Source organism: Aulonocara stuartgranti (genome assembly GCF_965226115.1).
Source record: "Aulonocara stuartgranti genome assembly, chromosome: 14".
NCBI lineage: Eukaryota > Metazoa > Chordata > Actinopteri > Cichliformes > Cichlidae > Aulonocara > Aulonocara stuartgranti.
Genome location: NC_138950.1, coordinates 22,689,024 through 22,704,751, shown reverse-complemented (window position 1 = coordinate 22,704,751; position 15,728 = coordinate 22,689,024). Strand labels below are relative to the sequence as shown.

The following is a 15,728-nucleotide window of genomic DNA, read 5'->3' as shown; positions in this document are numbered from 1 at the left end:
GTGTGTGTGTGTGTGTGTGTGTGTGTGTGTGTGTGTGTGTGTACGTACAGTACTCCCCTCCCTTGGGCAAAGCCTCTCCGGGAATTTATGCATGATCCGATGTGCTACAGAAACGTGTGACAGCAAGGAGCAGAAGTTGAGGAGGTGGGAGAGCGATACCGGACAGTGTATTAATGAAAAGCCAGGCTTGAATTTAAATATTAAGACAGTGTGTTAGGATGGGATGAGTTTGTGCTTCTACTTGGTCTTTTTATGATGTTAAAGAAAGCAAAAATGTAATCTGCTACCTTCAGCGATGTTTAGTACTGTCTCAGAATATCTTAGAATATGTGCTCTAATAAAATGGATACTATTAAAGTTTAATATATTCCATCCATCCATCCATCCATCCATCTTCATCCGCTTTATCCGAGGCCGGGTCGCGGGGGCAGCAGCCTAAGCAAAGAGGCCCAGACCTCCCTCTCCCCAGCCACCTCCTCCACCTCCTCCAGCTTATCCGGGGGAATACCAAGGCGTTCCCAGGCCAGCCGAGAGATATAATCTCTCCAGCGTGTCCTGGGTCTGCCCCGGGGCCTCCTCCCGGTGGGACATGCCTGGAACACCTCACCCAGGAGGCGCCCAGGGGGCATCCTTGTCAGATGCCCGAACCACCTCAGCTGGCTCCTTTCGATGTGGAGCAGCAGCTGCTCTACTCTGAGCCCCTCCCGGATGGCCAAACTTCTCACCCTATCTCTAAGGGAGAGGCCAGCCACCCTTCGGAGGAAGCTCATTTCTGCTGCTTGTATCCGCGATCTCGTTCTTTCGGTCACTACCCACAGCTCGTGGCCACAGGTGAGGGTAGGGACGTAGATCGACCGGTAAATTGAGAGCTTCGCTTTTACACTCAGCTCCCTCTTCACCACGACGGACCGGTGCAGCGTCTGCATTACTGCAGCTGCAGCCCCAATCCGTCTGTCGATCTCCGGCTCCCTTCTCCCATCACTCGCGAACAAGACCCCGAGATACTTGAACTCCTCCACTTGGGGCAGGAACTCATCCCCGACCCGGAGTGGGCACTCCACCCTTTTCCGGCTGAGAACCATGGCCTCAGATTTGGAGGTGCTGATCCTCATTCCCGCTGCTTCACACTCGGCTGCGAACCGTTCCAGTGCGAGCTGGAGGCCCTCACCCGATGAAGCCAACAGAACCACATCATCCGCAAAAATCAGAGATGAGATTCTGAGGCCACCAAAGCGAAAGCCCTCCGCCACTTGGCTGCGCCTAGAAATCCTGTCCATAAAAATTATGAACAGAACCGGAGACAAAGGGCAGCCCTGGCGGAGCCCATCACCCACCGGGAACGAGTCCGACTTATTGCCGGCAATGCGAACCAAGCTCTTGCAACGGTTGTATAGGGATCGAATGGCCCGTAGCAATGGGCCAGACACCCCATACTCCCGCAACACCTCCCACAGGACACCCCGAGGGACACGGTCGAATGCCTTCTCCAAGTCCACAAAACACATGTAGACTGGTTGGGCAAACTCCCATGCACCCTCAAGTATCCTGGAGAGGATAAAGAGCTGGTCCAGTGTTCCGCGACCAGGACGAAAACCGCATTGTTCCTCCTGTATCCGAGGTTCGAGTAGCGGACGAACTCTCTTTCCAGCACCCTGGCATAGACTTTCCCAGGGAGGCTGAGGAGTGTGATATATTAAACATGACATTTTATTCAGTCTGCCATGTTATACCATGACACATCAAACCTCTTTTAGAAAAGGTTAGATTGAGCTATATTTTTTCTGATATATAAAGATTACCTCTGTGACTGGAATTTTAGTTCAGATGCATGCAGGCTGCATAAGAGTCTTGTGTGATATTTCATTTTGACCTAATTTCATGCCCCATCAATAAGAGTGAAAGGGGTGAATTGTTTTTCTGTTGCACAAATATACAGGTTATTACTGACACTGAAAACACTAGTTCATCCACATGGAATCATGAATGAAACCTTTAATGCTGCTGCTGTTTAACAGCAATCATGTTGAAAACTCAACCTTTGAGTCCAAAAGAGGAAAAAGTACAGTAAAATTGTTACGGTTGCTTTGCTTTTCAAGTCTTTAATTGCAAATGAAATGGAAGAGTGAATAGATATGAAGTTGTAGTCATACTTTCCACCAAATGATTAAGATGCTTTGTGTAATAAATACAGTGTATTAATTGTTAATATATTGACAGTGTATTAATAGTATGTAGAAGACGTTTATAGCTGATAAAATACACTTAAAGGCTAATTGCATAAGAAGTGAAATGTAATAATGGGTCTTTGTCAGTACAGCCTCATGGTACACACCACATGGTACATCGTGACGATCAGCTGTACGTGGAAACTTCCAGGAGGAGAAAGAGAGAGATTTTTTCTCCACAGGTTCCGTTCAGACTGGTACAGTACTCAGGGCAGAAAGTCATCTGCGCAAGCTTTAGGATCACAAGCCGGTCACATGCTACCGTAGCCAGGCACGGGATGCAGCTTATCTCGGCGCAGGAGCGCAGTGGAGCGCACAGGAATGACCATCACACGATAAACCTGCCCGCAGGGCTCCTCTGAGAGAGACAAGGGCACACACAGAGTGTTTGAAAAAGTACTTTTATTTGAACTTACCAAGAATTTAACCTGAAATTACAACAGTAGGCTTCAGTAACTCCTGAATAACTCGGAAACCACGTGACGTCGAGTAATGGCTTCGGATTGAGACATTCCCATAAAACTTTTTTTTCCTGTTTCATCCAGACACAAGAGGGCAGCATGAGCCATTTGAAGATAGACCACCAGGGAAGTTGCCTGTCACAGCACGATTACTGCACGCAGTCAGAGTCCTCCTCATCATGCGTAATGAGATAACAGAGGAGGTAGATGACGGCTGATTTGTCTAGCTGGAGGGGATTCTTACGGTTGTTTTACGTTTGACATCTCACAAAACTCCCGCAGGCTTTTAAAAGCCAACCTGTACAAAACTGACCTCCACAGATCAACGAGGAAGTTGTCTTTGTTTTTCTTTTAATGCATCTAATGTGCACTTGAAAATCTGTAAAAAGAAGAAAAGAAAATCACAAGAAGAATTTCAGCTCAGTCTTGAAAACAGACCTAACTGCACCTGTCGCATCTCATCTGTGTGTGTGCGTATGCTTGTGCAGAAGAGATACTCAAAAGCTATTATTTTCATAAACTATGAGCTGAAGCTTCTAATCTTTATCCAGAAACAGTTTCTATAAATGAAACCTCAAGTTGTGGAGAACCCCCCCCCCCCCCTTTTACTTGTCTTCCTTTTTAAAATGTGATATACTTTCCTTGCGATTTTACAAAGTTTTATTTTATTTCTGCAGGGCAAAGCTAACGCAGAGCTGCAGTCTCCCCAATCTCTGTGCCATCCCTGTTATCACAGCATCCTGGTAGTCAGAGACACTGTGACAGCTTGTCAACCTGTGCTGACAGTTTACATCGACACTGAGGCTGCTTTTCAGAATGTACGCACCCAGTATCTGGAACAGCCTGCCTGCAGAATTGAGAGCAACCTCCCTGAAACCCTTTAAAATTTAAATTTACATTTCCCTGGATATATTATAAAAAATATACACACCATTTTGATTTATTGCATTGCCAAACCCACAGTGACTGCAGTGAGTTTTTTCTAAATAGATCTGCCAAAGATGTGAGACTTTTTCTTTCTTACTGGTTTTTCACTTGTTTCAAGTTTTTTGCAGAACTTCTCCACGATGTGTAAAGTACGTGGACAGGTCTGTCTTTTGTGCTTTATGTGCTTGATGACAAATCTGCAGTCTACTTAAGTCATATTAAAACCCACTCTCCACTTGTTCAATGAAACAGCAGCCACATTACATGTTTCATAACTGACGTCCTCATTTCTCTTTTGGCATTGTGCGATTTGTAGGTTTTTTCCCCCCCTATTTGTCCTACTTAGAGTGGGAATATCACAGAGAAGTGACAACCCTGTAAATCAGCTATGTGTCTATGGCAACCACGGGTATCCACTGTTATTTTGAAATGCCATTGAATAATTGATTTTCCGACTGTGACTGTGAGTCTGTTGTGCTTGTGATTTGCGGAGGAGTGTCGTTAAAAAGACTTTTACCCTATAGATGTTATATGTGTCTGATGCACAGTATTACACACTGATTACACAAACACACATACAGAGTGCAGGTGTGTTTTGCAGGGTGAATTTTTCTTGGGATGATTAATTTGTCACTCCAGTTATATTTTCTGTCCGCTCTGTGCAACCACAAACTCTGTTGAACAGTATCAGGGTCAGAAAAATGCTCCAGATGATTCAGTGGATGATTTTTCTCCATCATATCATTCAGTCCAGTTCTCCATCATTTGACACAGTTCATCCTAACACATGTCATTGATTTGTCTCAGCTTCATCAATATTAATTCACTTATTGATCCAATCTTGCATCAACAGGTTTTAAGTGTCTCTGCGAGTGATTAACGACTTTAATCTCTCTCCATGTGTGCGTGCATGTGTGAAGGAAAGATTAGTTGGCATCAAATGAGACAAGCTGAACTGATCAATTAGATGCTTGTTGATTTTCTGTTTTACTATAAAAGTGAAGGGTTGCTATGGAAATGGCATCTAAGATCTGCCATCCATACAATTAAGCGTGAGATCCAATGTTCATTTATCTTGAACAGGTCTGTTAACCTATTGAGGTGACCCTAACATTAACCTTATGAAATCAGAATATCGACACATCTGGTATGTGTGTGCCCAGAGTTCATTAAATTTAACATTTTACATCAAAATTGGAAATTTTGAATCCAATATCTTGTAACCTGGGACATTTTTTTGAGTGTGCTTGACTTTAATTGAGTGCTACCTGAGGCATTGGATATTTTTGTTTTTGTCCCATTGTGCACAGAGATTTCTCCAAATTCTCTGAAATTATTTAAAATATTACGTATTGTCGATGATTTGACGAATAAAGTATTTGCATTCTGAAACGGTTCCACAATTTGCAATCATTTTTTGAGGTTTTTTTTTTAGAGATTGGTGAACTGTTGTCCATATTTACTTCTGAGAAACTCTCTAAGATGCTCTCTCTATACACAGTCATGTTACTGACCTGTTGCTAATTAACCTAACTAGTTGCAAAACCTTTCCCCAACTGTTTCTTTTGTTGCCCCAATCCTAACTTTTTTGAGACATCTTGCTTCCATCAATTTCAAATTGAGCTCATATTTTTCCTTAAATTATACATTTTCTCAGTTTATAAATTTGCCTGTTGTTGATAAAATAAGGGTTTATGATATTTGCAAACCATTCTATTCTGTTTTTATGTACATTTTTACACAGCATCCCAATGTTTTCACAACTGGAGCTGTGCATACAGTTATTGCAATCTGTCTCCCATAGTCCTTTTGCACTTAGTCAATTTCTTAATTCTGTATTCAGTGATTGGTAACCAAGTGGTGTTTATCAGACTGGTATCAATGCAGTCATTAGTAACTAGAAAATGTATGACACATCTGGTATAAATAAAAAAAGGAGCAAATGTTGAACCTCAATTGCAAATTGTTATCATTAAAGAAGTTTACTAAGTGGTAATTGTATACAGCAAAACCTAATAGACACCTGCTTGGCTAATTGAATTACAGCCTGGCATCCACATTTAAGAACCCAATACAAGACTAAAAAAAAGAAGAAAGAAATGCGACATCATCCATTTTTATTTTCAGTGACAGATTTGATTTTCTTGGACATGCATAGATATTCTGCCAGAAACCGTTTAACTAGGTGCAGCAGAACCTTCCCCAAACTGCAACCTCTCACCCAGTTCACTGGTCCTCAGCTGCCCATCATCATTCTGGTCTGCACCTGCATCTATAAACATTATTTACACATTTGGGGTTTTGGTCCTTGTGCACTTATAAATGCCATCTGTCTATGCCAAATATGGCCTCACATCAGAACACTCCTACCTTTGTGGTTTGTTCTTGAACATTAGCCATAAAGGTTGAATTCATGCTGAGTCCTTTTCCCCATTCAGAAGCCTGCACTTACTCATCTGTTTTTAATACAAGCTTGCACAGAAAATTGTGTTTTGTGTCATTTTTATAAGAGAGGGCAAACACCACATCTGCTGCGCTGCTCTTCCTGTACCTGCTACTGCTGCAACTGTGAAGTCTCACAGACTTGTTTCTCACATATTCAGGCAATTTCTTATCATTTGTAAGCCATGCTGCATCTGTTGCATTGCTCACAGGTACCTCCACTTTTAAAGGTAGCCTACTTCACTTGATTCATTAGATTAAGCACACATTTTACCAACTTGAAAATAGAAACATTGTAGTAGATAAAGACACCATGCAGTTTTTAAACATATCTACAGTGCTGCACAGCCTTGTAGAAGCTTTGAATAAACAATATATTCACTAGTGTCAATGGAAGTTTGCATTCGAATCTTGAGGCAGTTGTCACTTATGGGGAGTTTTACCCATTTTCTGACCCTTGGAAGACTACACATAGATAATGTGAGAGTCTGTTCATGCGTGCATGTGAACTCTTATGTTTTCCTGTCAGCCCATGTGCTCATGTCAAAGCAAGCTTAGAAGGGTGAGGAGGAAGTGAGAGATAAAAGTCAGTAAGGCTATCACTGCAACATCTAAAGCCTGTCCAGCCTGCATGTGTGTGTGCATGCTTGCGTGTATGCGTATGTGCTTTTAATGGTCTACTAATCCCAAATGCATTTGGCTGGCAAACTAATCCAATGCTTGTCTAGCCAAGCTCTAAAACCCACTTCTATCCCACACTGCCATCTCCCTGCCTCTCCCCTCGATCCCTGCTTCTCTCTATCAACATCTATCTCCAGATGGTATCTTGGAGGTAGGTGCGATAGAGAAAGCGGGAGAGACAGACAGACAGAGAAAGAGAGGGCGGATGACCTCAACGGAGCCTCCTCATTGGAGCGCGTGGCGCGCTAGAGAGAGAGAGAGAGAGGAGAGGGGGTTCATTTGTTGCCATAGTGAAAAAGTAGATTAACCACCGCGAGCACAGTGCCCTGACGGACTCGTGAGGGATGCTGTGTTTCTCTGGGAACATACACCTGTCCCGCAAGCAAAGGTAGGCTACAACTTCTCTTCTTCTCCTTTCGTGGACAGAGTCAGACATAGTGGCACGAGGACGGCGTGGATTACCTGATGAATTCTCGTTTTTCCTCCCTAAACCACACGACTTTTGGTCTCAAAGTGCGAGGAGACGCTTCCTCAAACGACCGGCTTTCACACTAATAGGCCCATTTATGAGAGGAAAGCCAACACGGAAAGAACAGCAAACCTGTCTTTTATGTGAGAAAGAAAGAGCCACATATCAGATGAATTTTTTTTATTGTTATTGTATTACCTATAAAGCACATGTTGATGAAATCATAAAATTGGGTTTTATTTTCTATAATTTATTGAATCGAGATATTTAAAAGGACTCGCAAACTTAATTTAAATTCAAAGATGCCATTACAAATGCAAAACTAGGTTTTCTTTCTAAGCTAAAGCTAAAATTAGTTAATGGCAGTATCTGTGTTAAAGCCTGTGCCCAGAGACATTTGCAGGAAAGCGCGATGTTTCTATTACATTTGCATTGATTTATTTCTAATTTTTAAATCTTTAATAATTTGATCTCCGTGGGTCTTTTAGGTGGACGCCAGCCAAAGCAGTAGGTTAATGGCTCTTTACTCATCTGACCGCTATGAAACTTCAAATGCTATCGATCTCATCCATAGTGCCGTCGTCTCAGCCCACAGTGTCACCTCTGAAGTCTGTTTGATCAGAGAGGAGACAGACTCTCATAGTCTAGCCCATCATCTTCTTCCTACATTATGAGGCAGTGCAGCTCACGGGGCAAAGCAACCCAACCGGGGATTTTGTGTTGCCTACTTTTACTCTACAGTATCCGGATCCACTTTTTGGTTGTAGCTGGGCAATTAGAGATGCGTGGGAGTGAAGGAATTAAGAACGAAAATAGCGACACACGGAGAAAACACGTAGGCTACATGCGACATAGGAAGTTAGACAGTGGGCTCACAAAATCAGTAAGCTCCATCATCGCACTGATCAGTGTTGTACTCGTGGATTTCACTCGGTCACGTCCTCTCCATTGTGGGATGCGCGCTTTGGTGAGAGCAAAGTTGGACAGTGTAGTTTAAGTTTTTAAAAAAAAGTGTGTGTGTGTGAAGGGGGGGGGGGGGGGGGGGGGGGGTCGACTCTTCTTTGATCTGCTGAATTACACTCAAACCTGAGTTTTTTGAGTTTTCCTCTCTAGAGTGTTACAGTATCTCAGTAACTTTAGGCATTTTGTAACTGCTTATTTTAAAGGTGAGGCTGGACTGAACATCCACTGTCACCTGTAAAGGTTGTTGGTGGCTTGTGTGTGTGTTAGGGAAGGAAGAAGCTGGAATCAATCAGTTGCCACAGAAGAAATAAAACAAATTTTTTAATGCACTGTTTTATACTTTCATACTGAGCTCACTGAACGCTGCTGTAGTAACAAGAAACATTTGATTGATTTATTCTGGTTTAATTCTGGAATAGTGAGAAGAATGTTGAATGCTCACGACAGAAATAATCAGTGTCTGTCTTTGGACATTTAAACTTTAAAACTGAACTCTGAGGACCTCAAAGGTGCTCAAACAATACTTTGTTGGGTAATTTTGCTTATTATTCATAATATTACTTAGCGCTTCTAAACCAATAGATAAGAGAACACAGAAAGAATGTCTTTGGGAGTGTCCAATAGAGTTTACTGAATGCTTTAAAAATGAATCAAAACAACACAATGTATGGAGCAGGAGAATGCCCAATGGATGGATGTTAAAATGAAACATACCTGAACAAAACTGTCATTAGCAAAATTAGTTCAGATCTTTTGGGCGTCCATGATTTGGGCTTGTTCCAGTGTATCCCAAAGATCATGGACGGATCTGGGGAGTTTTCATTGTCCTGTTCCTGATTTTTCCCTAGCGGTTTTTGCAGTTTCTCCAAGCATATTATCCTGCTTGGGGAGACTGCTGCAACATAACCAATTCTGTTTCATTCCAGCTCAGAGGAGGCTTGTTTTTGGTGGAATATAGCATTCATGCCTTGCTATGGTTACACAGGGGCATTGCTTGTGTTTTAACAGAGCTTTGCTTGTTAATCTAGGAAATTTCCCACGTTACCAAAGTGTGCTACGCCCGTCAGGTACAGTACAAACCGTTCATATTTTCAATCATCCAGGGCTTGATTTGTTCCCATTCCAGCTGGAATAGCATGGACCAGGACCACTCTGCATCAAAGCTGGGCACATGCCAGATCCACTATGTTAAAGCAAAAACAAGAAAATAGTGATCAGAGACAGTCTTAGCGGCAGTCTTACAACCATAACATAACATTTCAGGTTGTGAAAATGTTCTGTGCACATATGCACAAACCTCTTATTTGGAGGACACCCCCCCACCCCCACCACACACACACACACACACACACACACACACACACACACACACACACACACACACACAGCCTAACAGTTGTAGGGTATTGTCTTACATGAGAATGAAATAAAACTATAAAGCTCTGCAGATAAACCCCGACACTCGAAGGATTACTCTACCGTCTACAGTACAGCTGTACAGTATGTCTATTATTCACAGCAAGACTTTTGCGATTTGTCTTCATTTTCTCCACATCAGGTCAATGGGAGGAGAGGGCAGGATGATGTGGTAAGATGGATGAAGTGAAGAAAAAAACATGAGAAAAAGAAAGTGAATGACCCATGGGCACGCTGTCTCAATCATAAACAGCAAAGAGATTGGGGGGGGGGGGGGGAAGAAAAGTGGAGGGAAATGGGGAAGTGGGTGTTTAAGTGCAATTGGATATAGGGAAAACTGCAGAAAAATGGTGGCTACATTTGCAAAGATGGAGAGCAGGAGGGGGCAAAGAAAGTGGGGTCTGCGGAGGATGAGATACGGGGGAGAGAGGCTGAGAAGAGGGAGGAAAAGGGGGCGGGATGAAGAAGAGGTGTTTGGAGAGAGGCTCAGGTGTGCGTGACTGGAAAACGGAGGAAGCTCGGAAGCTGCACAGCGACCAGAGGCAGCTTGACATTGGACTCCACATTATTAGCCGCGTCTTTGCTCCACGGTAGGAACTTGCACACCGGTTATCAAACGGGACCGTGCCAGTGCTGTTGGAGGGGCTCCTATAGGTAAGGCTTGAGATCCAATTTTTGCATGCACATAGCCTGTATTCTGCTCAGACTCATATTGTCGCACTTTGTTATAACCCACTGTTCTTGCAGTATTCCTGAATGGACTTGCAATTACACGTGGCTTTCTTATCCTTGAATTACACGGGTTCGCTGTAACCTAGTTAAAGAAAGCAGCCAATTGCGCTGATGTATGGGAGAAACAAGCATGCCACTGAGACAGAGGACGGCCAGAGAGGCGGTTTTCACCGGCGCGTGTTGTAGCTGTGCTCATTTCAGACCGTGTCTCTTTCATGTTTCGCACCTTTCGATCTCGTTTTCGGATCTGTGCAGATGATGGACTCTCCCCCCCCCCCCCCCCCCCCCCCTCTTTCCCCCCTCTTCTTGCGGTTAACGGATGCAGCGCTGCGCCAGTCGATGTTGTTGTCTGTGGATTTGATTTCTCCTTGGAGAGACTCAGTTTGAGCAGACGCTGTACGTGCCTGTCAGCGATTAAGCACTTGCAAAGCGTCACATCATTCAATAAATTACTTTAAATTGATGGTACAGGAAGACCAACGAAACCACAAAGGATTAAAAAGGACATAAATAAATAAATAAATGCACCTGGCTGAAAACTGCCGATAGTCTTACTACTAATGGAGACTGCGAGTCCCAGATAAGTGCTGTAAGGTCACATCTTGTTTTGGGGGAGTTGTGCAGGCGCCTTGTCCCATGTGGCTGCAGCGGTTTAAGTCTTTACTGACTAAGCCTTGTTGGCGTGACGATGCATGTGTGATATTTGTATCCCATTCATACCGGGAGCTTTTTGGTCATTCGTCCTCAAAGGCAGGCCTGCACTATACCTATTAGCTATAAAATGCCCATATAAGCTATGTCACTGTGGTGCACTGGAGTTATAGAGGTTTAATGCTGTTTAGTGGTTCTTTTACTTAGTGGGTGTGTTTGTGTCTCCAAGCCTTGGCGCTTTTCTTCATCACTCATCTGTGGCACTGAGATGATTCTAGAGACAAGGCAGCAATTACAAAAATAAATCTTTAGTCTTCTTAAAACCTGCAGATGCACATTGTGTCAAAGGGTTTGTGCAGAAAAAACTAAAAAAAAGCAACAGCAACAATAATGAGCATCTCTTTAGCTGGGAATAGGAGGCTGCATGGAGAGAACCATTGTTCCAAGCCCAATCAGCAAAAGCCTTCCCTGCATAAGTGAATGTGCACACAACACAGAAAAGCAATATGACCCATTTCAGATACCAGCAAGTAATTTGAAAAAAACACCATTATACCAGATCATTTTGCCCGTCCGTTCCTGTTGACAGTTTATGTTTCATGTTATTATTTTATGTGGTATGTTGCAGTATAGTATTGCAGCTCCTGTTTCTCTCGGTCGTCTAAAAACACCTTGCGAGCATTGAAGTAATTCTTTATTAATATCAGGATTACGTCTGGTGAACATTTTGTTTTTCATACAAAATGATTCAAATCAAAGACTTCTGATAACATTTCAGACTTAAATGTCATGTTTACTCAAACCTTTTTATAAAGGCTGCAAACACCCCAAAAATATTCCCCTCAAAATGTTTTACAGGGGGATTTTTTGAGAGAACCTGTCAAATATTAGTTTTCTTTGACCACCAATGTACTCAGAGAAAAGGCAACAAAACATCTTTTGTGTAGATATCCATTTATCTTGACACATGTCACATGACACATGTCAAAACTTGTGTGCCGTTAAATGAGCGCGCTGGAGAAATAGGGTATGTGGGTAAACGCACATCCATTTGTATTTGGCACACTTCATTTGACATGATATGTGTCTCTCTGTGGGATCGTGTGTTGTTAATAACGGCGGTGAGCTTACTGATGTACATCTGTCTTAGGATGCTTTCTTCTTCTCCCCTCATTTAACCTGTCAGAATGTGCAGTCAGCGGAGAGCTTTTACAGTCAAACGCAAACTGCTCAGATGATGGAAAGCACAACTATAATCTGTTCTGAAAACTCCAGACATCACCCCCTCACCCCATCATTAAATGCAAACACAAACGTCTGTGCGTCATACAGGACAAGATAAAGAGGATAAATGCATTTGTCTACAAGCCATGCGTCTAAATTTAGTGTAATTCTTAACGCCCCTGTTTAATACGCAGTAAATTAAATGCTTTCTCAACACATAAAGCAGTATGCTAGGCGGGGAGGGGGAGGGAGAGTGTTTGTTACTGCCTGTGTTGTGTGTTTCTGTCTGTGTAAAAGTTGATTTGGATGGTTTTATAATGCCCGTGTGTATAGTTTGGATAGAGCTAGAGATATAAATGCCTAATGGCGTGAGCAAGATGTTTGTTTAGGGAATAAGGATTTGACTTTCTTTTCAGTTCGGCCAACAAGAGAATGATACGGGGGGAGGGACAGACAGACACAGTGTATCTGTCTGACTGAGTGTGCAATGCAGAAGCAGTGGATCGTTCAAGGGAGGGAGAGAAATGATGAAATGAACGTGGTGAAGCGGTTTTGGTGTGGGGGTAATGTGTGTCTGCTGTGCAGTGAAATTCTAGGGAGAGATTCTTCTATGAGGATTCTTCATCTTCATCTTTGTATTAACGTGTCAGTAGAAAGACAAAAGAGGAGGCCAAGAAAGAGACAGAGTTGCGTCACTGATGGAGAGGGAGCGCATGTGAGACAGAGCAGAGTTTTGTTTGATTTGTTCATTACTGGAGCAGCAGTTAGCCCTGTTGCCATCCTGACACTGTCACGTTAATTACGTACAGAGAGACTCTGTCCCCTGGTGCCTCTTTTTTTAATCGTTCATGCCTTCTTCTTCTATCCCCTACTCTGTCTCTGTCTTCCTCTACCTTCTTCAGCATACACTGTGTTTCTTCCTCCTCATTTCCTCTCCTTGCAGTGTTCCTCCATCTGCCTTTTTTGTTCGCTCGTTTTCTCTCTCTTCCCCCAAACAGCAGTCTGCTAACCGCCCGACATCCCTGCCACGACCTTGATCCTGTTTTGCATAAGCAGTGGATGCCATCCTCTGCTGAACTGTCCCAGCTCCCCTGCTGTTTACGGTCAATTAAATTTCTCAGTTGCAGTGAAGGAAAGTATTTGTGCAGCTTCGGGGTTAGGCAAATTACAAGTCTTACCCATTAATGCAGAGGGATGGCTACTTGAAAGTTTACCCAAAGGATGAAACTGATGCCCCCGCACTTGGCTGACTGTTAAACACAGGGCGCTTGGTGTACATCGCTTAGCTAGATATGTCCCATATGCTGTTTTGAATCATCCACTTAGTAGCTGACTTGCCCACGTCTTGCAAATAGGAATTCTTTACTGTTGCCTAAACTCTGCACTTCATTAAAGGAATCCTTTCTATAATTTATAATAACAAGACACATGGAGTACTCAGCGTTCTTTGCCAGAACAAAAGGAATACAAAATACCCCTGAAAGCACTGCTTTTTTGCCAGAAGGATGTATAGCAGTCTTGGTACAGTTCGAAAACAATTTAAATTGTAATGATAAAAACACAACGGGGGCTTAGTTTAGAGAGAACACCCAAAATTCACAATTAGAGTAATACCATTAAAGCAGCAAGAGAATTAGCTATAACATGCCCTCAAATTTGATTTGGAGAGAGTCGGGGGGCAGACACTTGAGAATTGACTTGTGGTATGCCATGTTAATGGTTTTACTTGGTACTCATCATTGGTTTCAAACAGTGCTGCTAATCTTCAAGGACCAAAAACATAAAAAGGAATTAAAGAGAAAAAAGGGACCTCTAATGGGTTTATGTACACTTGTTGGCATTGTGGTTGTTGTGCACTGTGTAAAACACCTCACAGCAGCTGTGAGGTGTGACACAGCTGCTGGCAAATGCAATGATCAATATTTTGATTTTATTTGCACAATTTGCATTTATATTAGCGACTAAATGATTAGACTGACAAAAAGTGAGGTAGAAAATACAACCTTAGGTGCTAATGTCCTGTTTTCTGGACTTTCCAAACAGTAGCTGAAAAAAAGCAGCAGCATCACTTAATATGATTCAAAAAATGCACTATTCAATCTGAGTTCTAGGGCGCCGAGCCAGTACTTGCATGTTCAGTGCTGTGAAAATTTGACCCCTTCCTGATTTCTCACGTTTTTGCTTATCTCACTTATATATTTCAGATCATCAACCTAATTTTTTATTAGACAAAGATAACCAGAGTAAATACAAAATACAGTAAATCATGATTCACCTGGCTCTGTGTAAAAAATAAAGTAATTGTCTCCCTATGTTAAATCGTAATTACATACCTTGAAAAGTTTAAATTCACAAGCCACACCAAGGCTTTTCCAGGCATCTGTTGGTCTGGAAAGGGTTACAAAGCCATTTCTAAGGCTGAATACTAACTTAAAATAACCATAGTGGGAGCTGTTATCCAAAATTGGAAGAAACTTGGAATAGTGGCGAGCCTTCCCAGGAGTGCCTGGATGACCAACATTACTCCCATAACTCATGCAGGAGGTCACAAAAGAACCCAGAACAACATCTAAAGAACTACAGGCCTCACTTGCTTAGGTTAAGGTCAGACTTATGGTTTAATAACAAGAAAGACATTGGATAAAATGGCATCCATGGAAGAGTTCCAAGGAGAAAACCATTGCTGACCAAGAAGAGCACAAAGGCTCGACTCACATTTATCAAATAACATCTTGAAGATCTCCAACACCTTTGTGAAAATATTCTGTGGACAGACGAGACAAAAACGGAACTTTTCTGAAGGTTTAAGTCCTGTTACATCTGGATAAAACTAAAATCATTTAATAAAAGAATACCATACCAGCTGTCAAAGACGGTGGGGGTAGTGTGATGGTCTGGGCCTGCTTTGCTGCTTCAAGATCCAGACAACAAGCCATAATTATGCTCTCTACCAGAAAACCCTGAAGAAGAATGTCTGGGTTATGTAGCAGAACATGGATCTAAAATATACGACCAAGTCCACCGTTCATTGGGTAACGCCCCCCCCCCCAGACATAACAAAGATTTTTGAGTCCAGACTTAGATCAGCTTGAGATGGTTTGGCATAACCTTAAACACGCTGTTCATGCCTGCCTTAGTTTTTAGGTTTAGAGGGGAATTACTTTTTGATATGGCTGTAGGTAGCTTTGGATGGCTTATTCCTTTTAATAAATCCAATCGTATATGTTACAAAGAAATGGTGCTGTCGTAAAGCAAAGAAATGTGTCGGCAGAGCTCCTTGGCCTAACCATTGTTATTTAGTGAAGTATGGCAAGTGTGGAGTAATGTATGTGTAATGTGTTTGCCAGTAAGAAGGCTGTAAAACCGACAATGATTCAGATCTCTAGGGTGAAATAAACAGTTCGGGCAACCACTCTCATGATGTGAAGCATTCTTCACTTTAACACAGTGCTTCCTGGTACAGTGAAAAGCTGCTATTTCTGTCCTTCTTCTGTGCAGTTTTCTCACTTTGCAAAACTATCCATTTGTACCAGGTTG

General features: G+C 42.5%; 1 protein-coding gene across 2 annotated transcripts in view; it reads left to right on the top strand.

Annotated features, from left to right (window-relative positions):
- Window positions 1-7,046: 7,046 nt before the first annotated feature.
- The window catches only part of grm5b (glutamate receptor, metabotropic 5b), a 92,546-nt gene continuing 83,864 nt past the window's right edge, over window positions 7,047-15,728 (top strand). Inside the window, exon 1 of one of the 2 annotated variants that reach the window (XM_082501980.1) lies at window positions 7,047-7,124. The gene's annotated coding sequence lies outside the window, so the exon portion shown is untranslated. Of the gene's footprint in view, window positions 7,125-10,018; window positions 10,239-15,728 lie in introns of those variants that run through there. The other variant, XM_082501981.1, reaches the window with a different exon arrangement.